The sequence below is a fragment of the Protopterus annectens genome, chromosome 1.part2 (genome assembly GCF_019279795.1).
Source record: "Protopterus annectens isolate FY-2018-M chromosome 1.part2, PAN1.0, whole genome shotgun sequence".
In the NCBI taxonomy this organism is placed as follows: Eukaryota; Metazoa; Chordata; order Ceratodontiformes; family Protopteridae; genus Protopterus; species Protopterus annectens.
The window spans coordinates 36,685,233-36,702,616 of NC_056727.1; positions in this window are offsets into that span (position 1 = coordinate 36,685,233).

The window sequence follows — 17,384 nt, forward strand, 5'->3', positions numbered from 1 at the left end:
CCTCCCACATATGTAGGTACTGCCTAAAGCTGTGGCAACTGTGAGTAGTGTGCTGTCACTGACCCACAAACCGATGTTAACACACTGCAATGGGGTCATACAGTGATTATGGAATGGTGATCAGGTCCTGGCCTCCAGCTGATTGCAGAAAACAGTACCATCATATCATATGGTGAGGACATGGACCAACTATTTCCCACATCAACAACAGCCCCATACATGCACAAACTGTGGTGACAGACCTGGCTACCCTAGGTGATAACACTGTTGTAGTCACCCGTGAAGTAGTGGCAGTGGTCAGAAAAGGCTTGGACGTGGGTCACCACATAGGTAAAGGGACTGCATCAAGACAAAAGGTGGACGTTACCTCTGTATAGTCCTCAGTCAGTACAACACGACATTAGCAGCATGGCCGGTCTGGAATTTACTTGTGCAGACATCTGCACCAAATGGTAAGGCTATGTTAACACATACAAAGGTTATCCATGGCCTTCAACACCCATGCCATGCAGACAGCCTCAAATCAGTACTGCACCACTCGAGCTTGGGCAGGTTGTCTACAGGTGGGCTGTGGCATGCCTAGATGACAATGTTGTGGTTAGCCCTTCAATAGCTGCCCCATATATCTTTCTGTGATCATTACTGGCACAACAGGCTTGAATCATATATGACACAGCAAAATAAACAGCTGGAGAGGCAGGTTTCTCTCCCAGAGGCTGCACTGTGTCAGGAATGTACTCCCCAGAAATGTCAAACTGATTACCATGTGGACCCTCATCAACTGCACCAAGGTTGAGTGGATCCCAAAAAACATCTTTCCCAGGGGTCCAAAGTGTGTCAAGCAATGGCAGGGGCAACAGATGATGATAGATGATTCTGATGGGAATACAGTACTGGATAGGCTGGTAAGGGATCCAGGGCTGGTACTGTAGTAACCTCCTCTGTACCTACGAACCTATGATCATACAGAACTCCCAGGTGACATGTAGCAAGAGTAGCATGCTGTGTCATGGGGTATGCATGCAAGGTATGCTATCTGCCCCCATTGTCCCTCACACACTGTTCCACTCATACACACCTAGGTAAACAGGGACACATGCAGCCATACTTTGCCAGTGAAAATGTGTCTGTGTTGCCACTCTGCCATCCTCAGTTCCCATACTAGCAGCAGCCCTCCATGACTTACACAAATGACACCTGGAACAGAAACAGAATAAGGTATGTGAGACAACAGTCAGTCAGCAGTACTAACAGCAATAAAGCATCATGGCACAAAGGTATGTACATTTTGATGTGTATGCATGACAATTGCCAGCAGACAGCACCTTACAGGCCATAACACTACTACACTACAGACTACCATTATCTGTAGTATATTTGCCCTGTGCAACAGGCACATATTAGCAAGCCCCTGCATCAATGGTATGGATAACAGCAATGTGGCACATGTATCATCACATGCACAGGGTGAGGTGTGGGGCTGGCAAAGACTTAGCCTGCGCCATACAGTAGACATCATATGTGTGTGTGTGTGTGTGTGTGTGTGTGTGTGTGTGTGTGTGTGTGTGTGTGTGTGTTTGTGTGTGCACGCATGTGTGTGTATGTCTGGAAGGGTGCTGATTAGCTGGGCCATGGAGAGGAGTTGTGTGCGACTGTCACTGACCTGTATGTGACAGTGATGTGTGAGTGTGTGCGTGCACACAGTCAAGCCATGTGGTAAGCCCTACATGAAGGTATGTTGGACAGCTGTGAACCATACATGGCAGAATGAACAGTTCACCATTTCCAGCCACAAACATGGGAACCGGCTCTGACAGGAGTGGCAGTGGCACTGCCATGTATAAGGCCAGATGTGGTATTACTTCCTGATGGTATCTGGTGTCTGCTGGGTCTGTTTCCCTCACAGGACTGCCCAGGACCACATGCCCATGGCCTGTCATGTTGTGGTGTTGACAGCACCCTCTCTTCATTAGTTCTGGTGGTACTGCCACTACAGGAGTGTTACTGTGCATGGCCATGTGAGCTCTCAGCTGAAGTTGTTGTTAACCAGTATCCACGTGTCTGATGCCCTACTTCCACCACATGTTCAAGCACAGAAATTACATGGTTAAGGACTGCCAATGTCTCACCCCAACATCTATCTACTACATCAGCAAAATGATGTAAGGCATCACCAATGCTGTGGAGTGTGCCATGCTTGCCAGACAGTGTTGCATACATGACCGTGAGCATCTGTCTGGTGTACAATTTAAAACTTGACTGTGCTTTCATGATGGACAAAAACATGTAAAGGGTGACATACTGTGACACCTCTGACAGGGGATGGATGGGCAGCAATCCTTTGAGCACCCCTATCAATCTGCCTGTGTGTGACCTTGCCAGCTCTTTGCCTATGGCTAGTATCTACAGTCACTGATGTCATAGTCACCACATTACCCTGTTCAATGCCATCTCCCTCTGACTGCCCAATATCTGTGGCTGCTGGGGACTTGTATGTGTGGGCATACTGACCGTATATGAGGACATTGTGGGTGGAAGTGGAATTTCAACCAAAGGGACAGATTCAGTCCCCATCAACCTCACCTGTGCCTCACAATGGCAACCATAATCAGCATCTGATGAGACACTGACATCAGAATTTGAGGGGGGGATACACTCCAACCCTCATGGTCACCTGTGAGAGGAAGACAACATGACTACATTAATTCCTGCACTACAATATTTGCTGATCCACACACATACACACACACACACACACACACACACACACACACACACACACACACACACACACACACACACACACACACACACACACACACACACACACACACACACACACACACACACACACACACACACACATGCAGGTGAGATGCCACAAAGGCATTATACAGACCACACCTTCGGAGTGATGCCATGCACAGCACACCAATCAGACCACAACAGCCACAATCTGGATAGGCCCTAAACAGCATGCAGTGCAGCTACATCCAGTTAATGCTGCTTGTACTATACATCTGTGAGATATGTGACAAGTTGGAATATGTTACGGGCCTTCACCTAACACATACTGCACCCATGTACACAATAGTAATGCACCCCTGTATAGCACAGTGGCTACACCTATACCAAACTATATGTTAATATGTTACAGCTCCTACAAATAGGCTACTATGATTACCAATGTGATGCATTGCAGTGAACCCCACTACAACTTAACATGCACATATTGCAATATGGGTATGCTTAAAAGTTGTGTGCATGGCAACATGGCAGCCCTTAGCATGCATAGGGTATAGATGAGTCATAAAATGACAGTTCCACACTCACTGGCTAGAGTCTGATGTTCCCTAGCCACACAAGAGGTACCTAGGGGGTTGTGGGGAGAGGTAGTGTCAGCATGCACACATATGGCAATGGTATAGGATAATATGTGCATTTATCAACATGTACTGTACAAGCTGCGATACTACCCAAATTGCTCATATTCACAATATGTGTGCACATGTGTGCATTAATAAACCCCAAACCAAATGCAGACTGGCACCGATATCCACACATACACACAAGTGCTATACGTGCATTTGTAGAGATGCACGTACTCAAGTATACCCGACAGGCCTACATTATCCTCTGCTAGGATATGCACACCTGTCTGCTGGACATCTGCAATACATACTGTCCATAACAGGGAAGACAACTGTCAGGCACAAAATAGGGGCAGGTGCCCATTCTGGGGAAATGTCCCCTTAGTGTGTACATCAGAATGGGATCAGTCCTGCAAACCTGCACAACAAACACAGTGTTTACATTGTCTACATCCACTACAGACAGTCATCTCCCCTACTGCACATATGTCTGCAACAGCACAGGTAGCAGCTGCTCACTTTTGGTGTGCAGGAATACTAGCTATAGCAGTGCTGTTGGTATAACATACGGGATGCCTGACAGAGTTGGTGTAGGCTCCAACACCTGTGTTCCACATCAGTATATCAGCATATGCACAGCAACTCCCCCATCTCCTATGTGTGGGGAACAGGTCACCACTGCCATGTAATACTCATGGTAAACATCTGCCATGGGAGCCTATCACATCACAGGATGCATCCTACCTGACTCAAAGCATAACCTTGAAACACTATAAGGAACCACATTGAAAGGAGGACTGAGTACCACCTTTGTCCCATCCATTTGATGGATGACCACTGTCACACCTTTACACTAAGGTGGGGCATCCCCCACTCAGTCACATGGTAGATCCAGCAGCATAACTAGGCTATTCTGCAAGTCCATAGCACAGTTACAAGTGAACCTCATTCACAAGGATATGTGCAACCTAGCCACACTCCATTGCATATGCTTAGGCTTTGTAAAGGAAGGGTTCATGTCTGCAACACACAGGTGACCTCTATAACACAGTCACCAAAGGCGTGGATGGGGTTGACAGGGCAGAATGCCTACCTTGAACTGGACAAAGTATGTAACAGTATAACCCACATGGCCATTATGGATATAACACTCCCAAGTATGCATCACACCATACATTACCATAGGGTTAGCACACTGGTGCACTGATACGACCCACTGATTCCACTTAAGGAAATGCACCGCAAGCAGTTGACCCATATGTAGGTGTGTAACCTATTGTTCCATGTTTGGGCCTCTGTTACGTGTGATGTACACAACTGAGGTGCATCTAACAGCCATTAGCCTATGTCCAAACATGTCTGCAGATGATTGCATGCTGTGTGCCATCACCGGATTCCCTAGTGATGTGGACATCTGCCTAGGAGGTTCTCACACAGATACATGACTATTGCCAAACTCATAGGTTCATAGGTGTGTACTAGACTGATGGCCCTGGGGCCTTTACCCACTTAGCCATAGGATTACCCTGGCATTGTACCACCCGACCTTACTTCCCAGTGCCTCTGTCGAGTACAGCCACTGGAGTTACCCCGGGGTGAATTTTCTATTTCCCATCCACTCATCAAGATTTCTCTTGAAGAGGCTCAGTGAGGTTCTCTGCTTGACATGTATGGGAAATCTACTTCATAGCAATGGCCGTCTCTGAGTTATGAACCTGTCCCTCCAGTACATTCTGTTGATTGTGGTAATGAGGCTGATGTCTCTGGAGCATGTGGTGTGGAGGGATTGGGATTTCTTTAGATGTAGCATTTCTAGCAGAGCTGGGTCAGACATGGCTATGCAAGTCAAGCAGAGATTGCCTCTAAGTAGGTGATATGAGAGAGAATAGTTGGAGTTTTTTGAGTCTGTCCATGTAGGACAAGTGTTTATGGCCTAGGATCCTCTTTTTGAGGTACTTTTGTGGCCTCTCCAGTTGTTGCAGGTGTCTAGTGAGGTGCATGCCAAACATGGCATTGTACACAATGATTGTCCTAATGAGGGAAGAGTAAAGGGAGACAATGACCTCTTTCTTCCTGGATGTAAAACCTTAGTAATGAGATGTGCCACATAGAAGGTTTTTCTGACCACAGTGACAATGTGGTGCTCAAAAGAGAGGTTGTTGTCAACCTGTGTTCCCATATCTCTTATAATGCCTTCTCTGTTCAGTGGACTACCATCAATGTGGTAATTCATGGGAAATGGGTTTTTCCCAAAGGAGATGATGACACATTTTTTTGGCACTGAGCTTAAGGCCATGGTTTTGACACCAGTCATTGGTCTCAGTGAGGCCATTCTGTAGGATGTCAACATCACTTGGGGAGTTAATAATAGCTCCCAACTTGCAATCATCTGCGAGCTTTGTCAGCCAGAGTCCCATCTTGTTGGCCTGGACTTCAGAAATGTAGATACCAAACAGGAGAGGATCCAGGACCAAACCCTGTGGGACTCCACTCGTGACTAGTCGGCAGTCTGACTTGGAGTCAGCTACTTTCACATTGTGGGTTCTATCTGTGAGCCAGCTTGCAACCCACCTAGTGATGTAGGAGATGATGCCTAGTTTAGTGAGTTTTTCTATAATTTCTGAGTGAAGAATAGTATCTAAGGCCTTGGCCAGATCAAGGTAGGTTGTATGAACCACCTTGCCTTTGTCCACAGCTCTGGTGACTGACTCAAGGAAGTCAACAAAGTTGAGAAGGCATGATCTACCCTTCACAAAACCAAACTCTGTGGGATCCAGAGTTTGGAGATTCCCTATATCCTTATTTATTAGGTCCATGATGATGCATTCCTTAGCTTTGCATATCAGACTCTTCAGGCTAATGGGCAACAGTCCCCAGGGTCTGTAGTTGTTCCTCCTTTGTGGAGAGGGATGACTGTAGCAGTGCACCTTTCGGTAGGAACAAAGCCTGAGGTGAGGCTGTGATTGAACAGGGCACACAGGTGAGGTGCCAGTTCACTCTGTAGTTCATGTAGAACACAGCCAGGGATATTGTCAGGTCCCACAGAAGCTGTATTCCTGGCCTTGGACGGTGCTGTTTTATCCTGTGCAGCAGTAATACTGGGTGCCTGGCAATCTACTGGTATTGTGATTGGTCCTTTTGGGGGGAGAGAGGGGTAAAGTTGGTAATGAATCTGTCGTCCAGTATACTGGTAATATCTGCTGGCTCTGTATAGGAGGTACCATTGTGCAGTAGCTCAGAGCAAATCTGGATATTGCTGTGGATATTTTTTACAAAACTATAGAAGGCCTTGTGGTTGTCTTTACTATCTGCTGTGATTCTGTTTTCATAGCTAGCATTAGAGGATTTGATGAGGGATCTCAACTTTTTGTTGAGGCTCATAAGGGAGTTTTTCCAGTCTTGGGACTTCACCTTATTTTGCATCAGTTTCCTCCTTCTGTTGTAGAGTTTGTTTATGGCAGGGGAGCACTAGACTTGCTTCCGTTTTTTAGAGGAGAGCGTCTTGGTTCTATTGGGTATGGCAAAATCCATGTATTTGTGTATGTGGTCATACAATGCATTGGTGTATGTCATCAGTTCGCATACCATAACATGCAGTGTGAACCCCTATAGTGTGAGTGACGTCCCCACATATTAACAGAGTACGAACAACATCCTAGGCACGCAATCAGTCATGAGGGTGCTGTGGACACATGTCTTTGGAAACATGACATGTCAATAAAGTGTTGCTTCCATTGTTAGATAAGCTTTCTACATGGTCCATGTCATACATAAGGGCATGTCATCATGGGACATGGGGTATAAACTTCCCCACATCCTCCCCAATAAGGACCATTAATGTGCATAATTCCCTGTTCATCATTCACATCACACAGCACATGCATCAGCTGGGCATCACAGAGGTTCTCTACCAGGGAATACCAGGGCATCAAACATCTACCACACACCGATAGGCTATAAGCCCAAACCTCTACCTGGTTTCATACATAATCATCATGGGTGATCTCATTGTGGCATGTAAGGCACATTGCTGGGACTGCTGCACGAGTGCAAGTCATACTCCACTCTGTTAACACACACACACACACACACACACACACACACACACACACACACACACACACACACTCAACCTTGTGTGTGACAAGAAGTGGGCTTGTTGGCAGGTCAGATGTGTCCCACACAATCAGCCTGTGGTTGAATGGGCACCTAGTCCACATCAGGCAGGGTAGCTATTTACACCTTTGCAGGTGTAGGCTGGATAACTGGATGGTTAACTGCACATACACCCTTGGGATACCACCTGTGTCCTTTTTGAACGGGGGCCTCAGGTGCTGCCTTTCATACACATGGTCTAACATCTGGCTTAGGCATATGACTGCCCAAGACTCATAGACTAGCAACTAATATGATACCAGGACTACCAGATATTGCCCGAGTGGTGTGAAACACTGTGTTGTTATGAGTCCACACCTATCACTATCATCGACTGCTGGGTGTCCCCTATGAGCAATGTTACTGTACCATGTAATCCAGCCTACTTCTAAAAAATAGATGAGTGATACTACAAGTGCATGTGGACATTCCAGCAACATTTATGTTACACAATAGCTGAGAGCAGTGCATATGTACTGTAGGGTGTCTTCCTCATAGCTGTCTGACATCTGCATTACCCAGATGTTTGCAGAATGTGTACCTGTGCCTGATAGATGTAGGACCCCTGCTAGACAAATTTGTATTTCGACACACCAGTTGGAGAATACATGATGGCTGTCCCATGTGTCTGTGACATGGGGGACCCCTGGCAACACAGTAATGGTACATGAATATGTGGTACTGTATGCATTCCTTACACTGTATGCTCAATATGTATGCACTGCTACTGAACCAGAGCCAATGACCATAAACTACTAGAACCTATAATCTGCTGTCCTGCTGAAACAGGTCACCACGTATGTTAGCCATAGGTGTCAGGCAATCAGATACAGGTGTAGGGTACCTAGTGACCTAGCCACAGTACGTCATGAATGGTTAGGGACACCTGGACAATCTTTGAACTAAGCCTGTATGACATTCACAGATGAGAGGGGCTCACTGACAGTACATGATGTCATATGCTGGCTGTATCCACCAGTACTTACTGTCAGTATTTACAAAAGGCAATAAAAGTAGCAGTCATATGTGAGCTGACCATTTCTGGGGTGATTCAGGGGCCAGAGCTATGATCTATGTTACTGCAGACAGAGCCATACCTGATGGCCATAGGTGCTGGGCAGCAGAATAATAGCAACATGTCAGTCCAGGTAATGTTGTTGCGGCCTACTGTTTAACTTCTTATTTCCCATGACTGCATCTCCCCATCTGCATTCCATTACTAAAATTACTAAATACTAAAAATATGAAATACTAGAGAGATGCATACACTCTCAGGTCTCAGACTACTTCCTTACTAGCAACCTACTTTCCAGTACTCAGCATGGTTTCTGACCAAACCATAGCACCGCCACTGCCTTACTCTCCTTTACTAACACTATCCTTCAGCATAAAAACAATGGCTATCTCTCCTCTGCTACTTTCCTAGACCTATCTAAAGCATTTGACATGGTCCCACACAAACAACTTATCTCTCTCCTTAATAACCTATCCTTCTCTCAATCAGTCACCAACTGGTTTCAGAGTTACCTGTCTTACCGTCAACAATCCGTTGTATGGCAGAATGACATATCTCCCCAACTACCTGTCTCCATAGGGGTTCCCCAAGGATCCATCCTTGGACTCCTACTCTTCTCTGTTTACACCAATAATCTAGCCTCTGCCACCAAACATGGCACACTCATACAATACACAGATGACTCAACCATCATCTGCTCAGCCCAGTCCCTACCCAAACTGCAAAATGTCACACAGGAAGCCTTTTTCTCTGTTGAAACTTGGTTATCCGATGCCCAATTAATACTCAACCCAAACAAAACTAAACTACTCATCTTCCAACCCAGCAAACATACACAAAACAATTCTCACTTTAACATCACAGCAAAAGACAACACCACTATATACCCAACTGAACACACCAAATTGATAGGAGTGGAAATAGACAATAAACTAAAATTTGACATTCACATATCCATGACCATAAAAAAAGTCCACAAAAAACTAGGAGCGTTATACAAAAATAAGCAACTTCTCAACAAAGCAGCAAATATTTCAATAGCAAATTCCCACCTTATCTCCACCCTACTTTATGCCTCTCCAATATATACCAACCTAAGGCAATGCGATCTAAACAAGCTAGATACCTGCTACAACAAAATCACCAAATTTGCCACAGGGGCATCCTACCATAGTCACCACTGTCTCTCACTTGCTGAACTGGGCTGGCTTGAACTCCCTCACCTCCTTCAGTGGTATCAACTCTCACTCACCAACAAACTAGTAAACCATCCACTAAATGTCCCATCCCTCCAGAGTCTACTCCAACCTTATCACACCACCAGACCACTAAGATCCCAGCAACAAAAATCACTTGCAGATCACTAAAGCCAATAACTCTGCTGGTGAAGTACTATTCTCTTGCTCCATAGCAAAATTATGGCCCTCCCTTCCACCCACAATTACCTCCGTACCATTATGTACTTCAAAACTTTACTAAAAGCGCACCTAAAAACATGCTGGCTATGCCCTTGCAACTCCCAATTTAATATCACCCACACCATCCAACCACTACCTTTCGTTCCACTCCACTAACTACTTTGATTATAGCAAGCTCAGATGCTCATAAGCCTAGTACTTATTATACAGCAGGAGCTTCTTATTGTAACATTTGTTAATGTCTGTTATGTACTTCACAGATAAAGATTCTGGTTGTCTACTAATGTACTATGTTCTTCATCTGTAAATATGTTGTAAGTAATTGCTATGTTAAATTGTTAATCGCTATGTAATCCAATGTAACTACTGTCTGTTTATTTTAACTGTGGAGCTTTTCTCCCCGGGCCTCCGCTGAAAATGGACCTGCGTCCAGTTGGACACTCCCGGTCAACAAATATAAATAAATAAATAAATAACAAATAAATTACATGCTTCATTTAATGACATGCCTGGTATAGTGCTGTACTACTATGAGAGAAGAAATCCAGTTGTAGTATCCTAGAGAATTGCAGTCTGTCTTCATGAATAAAGTGTCAAAACTGTTTACCATAGGCAGCAGCTTGCCTTTTGTAGGTAATGCTCATGAACAGGTGATTGCCTGTGCCTCCTACTTGATAATTGCATCCAGAACAGCTGGGTTGCCTCTCTATTAGCCAATGATAAGGCAACACAATGCTATAATTAAGGCCTTCATGTAGGCCTTGCCCTTTTCCAGGTCTATGAGAAGGACATTATCAAGGTGTGGGAGCTACAACATCACAGAGGGTAGGTAGAAATACTGCCCACTGTTTGGATTGATGTGTTATGGCCACAGTTTTGCATGCTATTTCTGGCCATTGTTAACAGACTTTCAGATTCTGCAGCAGTGCACTGTTGAACAATGTGTGTTGGGGACAGTAAGCAGACAGGCAGATATGAGTGTCATACATCCTTTTTATCTGAATGTGCATGCTGCTACAGTTGATGCTGTTCTATCAGCTGTGAATTTTTGTAGGGGGAGACTGTGATACATGTCCCTTTCACATGAGCACCCCCCCAAACCTTGATGTACGACTGTTGTGTGGATGCTCTGTTCCAGGTGTCTGGGGGTATGTTAGGTCTGTAGCAGGTGGCTGGACATACAGCTGCATGTGTAGCAGGCCACAGCTGCTGCCTTCTGGCCAGGAGTCAGACTAGGGAATGTAAAGATATAGGGGGACAGCAGGCTGTTACTGTCAGTGAGGGAGTGGTGTCAGCTGTCGTGTCACAGCATTGCCTGGTTGATGGTACCCATAACAGTCCAGGTGATGCATGTGCCTCTGGTACATATGTTACGCAATAGTGCCATCCAGACAGTGTAGGTGACATTTAGAACACATATTCATAATTGTGAAATATGTCCCACCCTGCAGGCCTTTAACATGTTAGTGTGGGTGGCATTGACTGCGGTGGGAGCAACCAGTTTTGCTGGACACTGCATGACTCAGTTATTCCAATGTTGTATTGGCATGCATGTAATTGTGCCACAGACTGGACTGTGGGCCAGGGCTGTGGGTATCCAGATGTGACACATGCTAGGAATGTAACAGATACATTATGTGTAATATATTAATCATATATATTATATATTGATAATAATTATATATTATATATGTATCATGATAAGATATTATCATATTATAGTATATGATAATAATATATATTTTATGATATATTATTAATAATATATTATATTATGCCAGATGTTTTTGTAAGACATATGTGCATGGCTACAGTGTGTTACACATGATTGGCATGGACATGCGTGTTCAGATGGGTATGACGTGTGACACTGTGCTGTATATCATGGTTTGTAACCCCAAATTGCACTGCAATCCCAGTATGCCAGCACACAGAATAGGTTTTATAGCAACCCTGCCATAAGTAGGGGTCACAACTGTGTTCCTTCAGCAACAGTCTGTACAGTTGTCGGCTCTACCTGATGTTGTAGGCCACCCGTACATCCAGCAGCATTTATTTGTCTGTGTACTGGTTTGTTGTCTGTGTCAGAGACCCATCAAGTACACTGTGATTTGTCTGAGTATATATATGAGTAGTGTGTCACTGGCAATCAGGATATGTTTGTGAAAGCAGTACTTGTTCTCGAGAGCTCAGTTGGTCTACTCGTGTAATGCACTATGTTGTACTTGACAAGGTCCTGGGAGCAATACCTGGCAAGGGTCTCCTTTTCCCCTAATGTTGCATGACTGTACTCCATGATATATTTCCCAAAGCAGTGCTAATTCACCAGAGCTGATTTGCCTAGTGGTGCATTGTGTTGACCCTGATGCACAGGGTTCTGGGTTTGAGACTTGAAAGAGCTGGTCATTTTGTTGCTGAGCAGAACAGTGCCCGAATGAGATAGAGTGATTAAAGCAGTTTTAAGTGGGTTTAAGCAGTTTTGCGTGCCGCACTGCAATGCCAAGTGGTGCTTAGGTCCACTTAGCTTTGCTTAGCATTGCTTTTCCCCACTTAAACCCACACTATTTCCAAAAAAAAAAAAAGATAAAAGGGATGATAGGAAAGTGGTGAAATGGGGACAAGTAGGGAGAAAACATGTGGGAAAGGACCATAGCTCTCTATTTCTTGTGCAGAAACAGCTGTGCCTGATGTGGACACCCTACAGGGGGGGGGGCAACATAAATTTGTTGATTAATTCATGGGGAAATTGATAAATGTCAGTGTGCATGGGGCAAAATTGAAAGCTATGTATGAGACAACATTTTTTTTGGGGCAGATGCTTTTTTTTAAGGTGAGAATGGGATGTTGGGGAAGAGTTGTGGATATGTTTGGGGAGGTAAGTTGGGTAGAAGAGGTTGCATTTGCAGACAGATAAGACAAAAAAGACAGCAGACAGTGTATGACACATGAGGGGGGTAAGCACCTTGGACAGGGTGGGTGGTTGGGAATCACAGAACCAAGTGCCCCCAGATGGAAACAATGGGACTGAGGCCCCCCATGGGCAGTCACCACTGCTCGTTCATGCCCCCAAAGGTGGCTGTGCTGAGGGCTGGATGCCAGGGCCAGACTGCTGCTTGAGATGTGTCAGTATCCCCTCTATCTGGCATAGGCAGTCATCCAAATCCCACTGGATGACCCTGCGCACCATACTTCAGAACTGGTGTCAAGTGACAGGGTCCCTTCTGTGCCCACACCCATGGGGGGATTGACCCCATCCCCTGAGGCAGTTAAACATAAGGATGGTGCAGGTCCAGTGGATGAGGCAGCTTGAGGTTGGGTCCCAGACATGCTGGGACATGAGTTGGGACAGGTGGATCCACTGGGATCTGCCTACCCAAATGTGCTATTCTGTTCAGGTTTGTCAAAGTGTATTGGATAGTCATAAACAGTTCAACATTAGTTATAACAGCATGAATGGGTGATCCAATTAACCAAGAACAATAGAAATGAATAGTATTGCATAGCAAACAGAACACAAGCATAAATAGAATAACAGTCATTATTGAAATGGCATGGCAGTAACAGTTACAGCAACAGGCCAACAGCAGCGGAATTTCAACAAGGTATGTTAGTATGCAACCTTTGAAATATATGAACAATAATACAACACAAGTCTCAACATTAAGTTTTGAGAATATACCCTTAATATATGAATAATAATCAGTGATGCAGATAAGGGGTGTGGGGAGAGAAAAATATTCCATTGACAACTGTATAGGCTCTATATTTCACAACAGTAATGCTAAATACTCTACATGTCTGTCCTTACTTTATATTTACCTGTGCCCAGTAGCTTCTGTAGCATGTACATACCTGTTAAGCTGTCATCCTGGAATGATATGGACCAGGCTGTGAGAACTATAGGTACATAACAAGAGGGGAATCATACATGTCAGGTTTACATATATGACTAACAAGGTGCACCCTGCACTAATGTTGTGTGAGTGTGCTACTGACATACTGCAACTGGATTTACATCTGTGTCCATGGTTATTGGCAACAGTGATCACTAGCCATGACAGCGTGACACTTGAGAGACTTGTATCGGAAGAGTGCAAGGTGTATATTCCTATCCTGCTGTCATTTGTAAGCATGGAGTTGGATTATTGGCACACATTCACAGACACAGCAGGCATACACTAGTACATCTGTATACAGTTTCTTAGTATACCCTTCATACAGCTAATACAAACATTTATTTACCTGTAAGCCCTGCGGAGAAATATCTGTTATGCTACATGACTGTTTCTACAAATGGTCAAAACTACTTGTCTGTAACTATAAATAAATCTTAGTGCCAGTCCCTGGATTCAAACCTTGGTCTGTGTGTGCAAAAATGAACATATCTATTTCTTATCACACTGAGCTGCTGGGCTACTGCTGTCAGGTACTTGACTGATTTGTGCCTAAAAGTCACTTGGTTACAAAGTCTGACCTGGTAATATCAGTAGAGTGTCACAGAGGACTGCAGTGACAGTTGAACATGCATGCATGAAATTCATGCATGACAGAGATATCCGGTGAACTGTGTATTAATACTTTACTGCATACCTGAACCATATACATGTGCACTTTGTATATTTGCAGTCTCCACCAATTGCAGTCTCATACTTGCCTGCATCAGCATATCAACATTCAGGAATACATATAGCTGAAATGGACAGGTTAACACAAGACAATCCTGAAGGGAACACACTATTACACATTAAATATTACTATTCAAGGTTCAGATCTTAGTGCAAAACATATATCAAATTGCATTGTAACTTGTTTTACAGCTCCACATCTACACTTTAGCATAACAGTTCTTTATCAGCCAACCTTCACTCAGTTCATGGTGTCATAGCCATATTTGCTCTGGAGCACCTGTACAATTGTACTTCTTCAACAACAGACCAGAATAAACACAACAGTTGCTGGAAATAACTTTATTGATGTTGACATGATGCAGTGGTTTATTACATTCAACATTCTGACTTCAGTTGTACTGCATATCCTGTAGTTGATGAATTAATATGATTTATTACCTTCAGAGTTGCAATCACAGTGTACTTTATTACAAGATCCTTAGTATTACTACTGTATATACTTATGCCATTACTAGATACTATTAGTACAGTATTGGCTTTCTTTCATCAATAGTATCTTGTTTGATGTCTTTGTCTGTATTGCACAGTACCTGGCATTACTCACTTATATCAATGTGGGACTAAGTACACTTTCCTTGCAGTACACTCAGAACACACCATACCTACTGGCAGTAAACAATGTACTCTTTCTTATTTATTGTACTATATATTGCAAGATATATTTCTACTCACCACTCTGTCGGTGCATCCCCATTGTGGACCTCTATGTTGTGAGTCCACTCCTCAACAGCTGTAGGGAGAAAACAAATCATTATGCATATCTGTCTATCAAATATTCATGCTAGAATTTGGTAAAGCAATGATTCATATACTTACAAACTGCTGGGGCCTTCCTGTACTGAGAATCTTGGATCCATTGGGCCTAGAGCACTCCCTTCCTCCACTTCAGGTCATCATGATGATGCACCTGCTCAACAGTGTGGGGGGATTCCAGTGGTGTTGGTGAGGTAATGTGTCAGATGGTCCCAGTCCTCAGACTTGTATTCAGAGCCCTGGTACTGGCCCTGCAGCAATATGGTGTCATGGTCTTTAACTAGGAGTCCAACAATGATCCCAGATACTGGCATCCACCAGCGCTGTGCCCAAAAGCGCGCTCCCTCCCCAACTCCTACCATAGTTCCTGCAGGGGTCAAACTCCAACAGGTTCTGGCTCTATTGATGCCTGTGCAGCTTAAATAAGGCTATTTTCCCACCTTTTGCCACAGTTGGACCATTTTTAAAAATGCTAAGCTCTGCCTAGCAGTGTGCAACCCCACTAAGCTTAGTTGAGCAGTGCTTAATATGGCAAGTGCTTATCAGTGCTTAGCAGTGCGCAAATCCACTTAGCTGAGCTGAGGACTGCTTAGAAGGGGACTGTTTAGCAATGCTCAAACCGGCTAAGTGGAGCTAAGCATTGCTGAGTATTCCTAAGACAGGTCCTGTTTAAGTTTTGCTTAGCTTAGCTTGGCAGTGCTTAGCAAAATTAGCTAAGGGCAAACAAGGGTTTTACATAATATCAGAAATATATATTGCTATGAATTACTCATGATAGATACTTTATTATTATGCATTTGTATGACTGATACTTTATTATTATGTGTTTGTATTTTACTTTAATTACACTACCTTGGTGTGTAACTGCACTCTATTGAGCATTTGTATTTAACTGGAGCTTTTCACCTCATATCCCCACTGACACTGGGATTCTGGATCAGCTGCACTAACCTGGTTGCAAATATCAATGACTGGGGCAATAAAAAAAGTAGATATATAAATAGAAATGCTTTCCGATGTAAAAGCTGAAAGGCTTGTCCTGGTATTCGAACCATGCACCTACTGCACATGAAGCTGTGACTCTAACCATTCAGCTAACTTAGCTGTGAAGACTTAAGCTATGCATTTCTATATAGATTTTCATTACATTTAAGCACTGCTGAGCAACATGCCATGCACCACAAACACACTCAGTTATGCTTAAATTTGAAAAAAAAAATAAAAAAACAGAAAATTAAATAAAAAGGGGAAATCACATTATTACATTTAATTCCCATGCTGTATGGCACTCTGACAGTATGGGGGGTGTTATGGACACTGTAATACACCCCCTTTGTGACATAACTAATGTAGCAATTCATACGTGTCCAGGGACCCTTTTTTAATCTTTAAGTCCCGTACAGCAGTTTGACAGTGCAGGGGGTGTGTTACAGACACTGTAGCACACCCAGGGGAAAGTTTGTATTAATACTATATGTTATCACAGCAGGTGAAACAGTCTTTTCAAAACTATGTTTGTGCTTCAGAAATGAGTGATCATGGCACCTTTAGGAGCCTAAAGACATAACATGTCAAGCCTTTCTCTTCCAATTCTACCATATATCTTCACACAATGAACTCAAAAGTACATAAAAAACATGTACTCATACTTCTGGCAATAAAAGAAAACAAAACATGCATATACTTCTGGATGACTGATTACACAATATCATCTATCCTTTAGTATTCTCACTTTAAGGTTGCTGCACCTTGGAGAAAGAGTGATCACTAATAATCAGTATTGAGTCTGTCTTGCTCTTTGTTTGGGTGGATGCAAGATCAACCTATCAATGAAATAGTAGCATAAAAATAGTTTAATCTGTATTATATTTGAATTCTGGAGCAGTGGTATTGACATCTGACAAGCTTAGCTCTTTTATTTACTTACGTATTCTTTGCTGAGTGAGCTTGCCCCACTAGCCAGTAGCATCTTTTAAGGAGACAT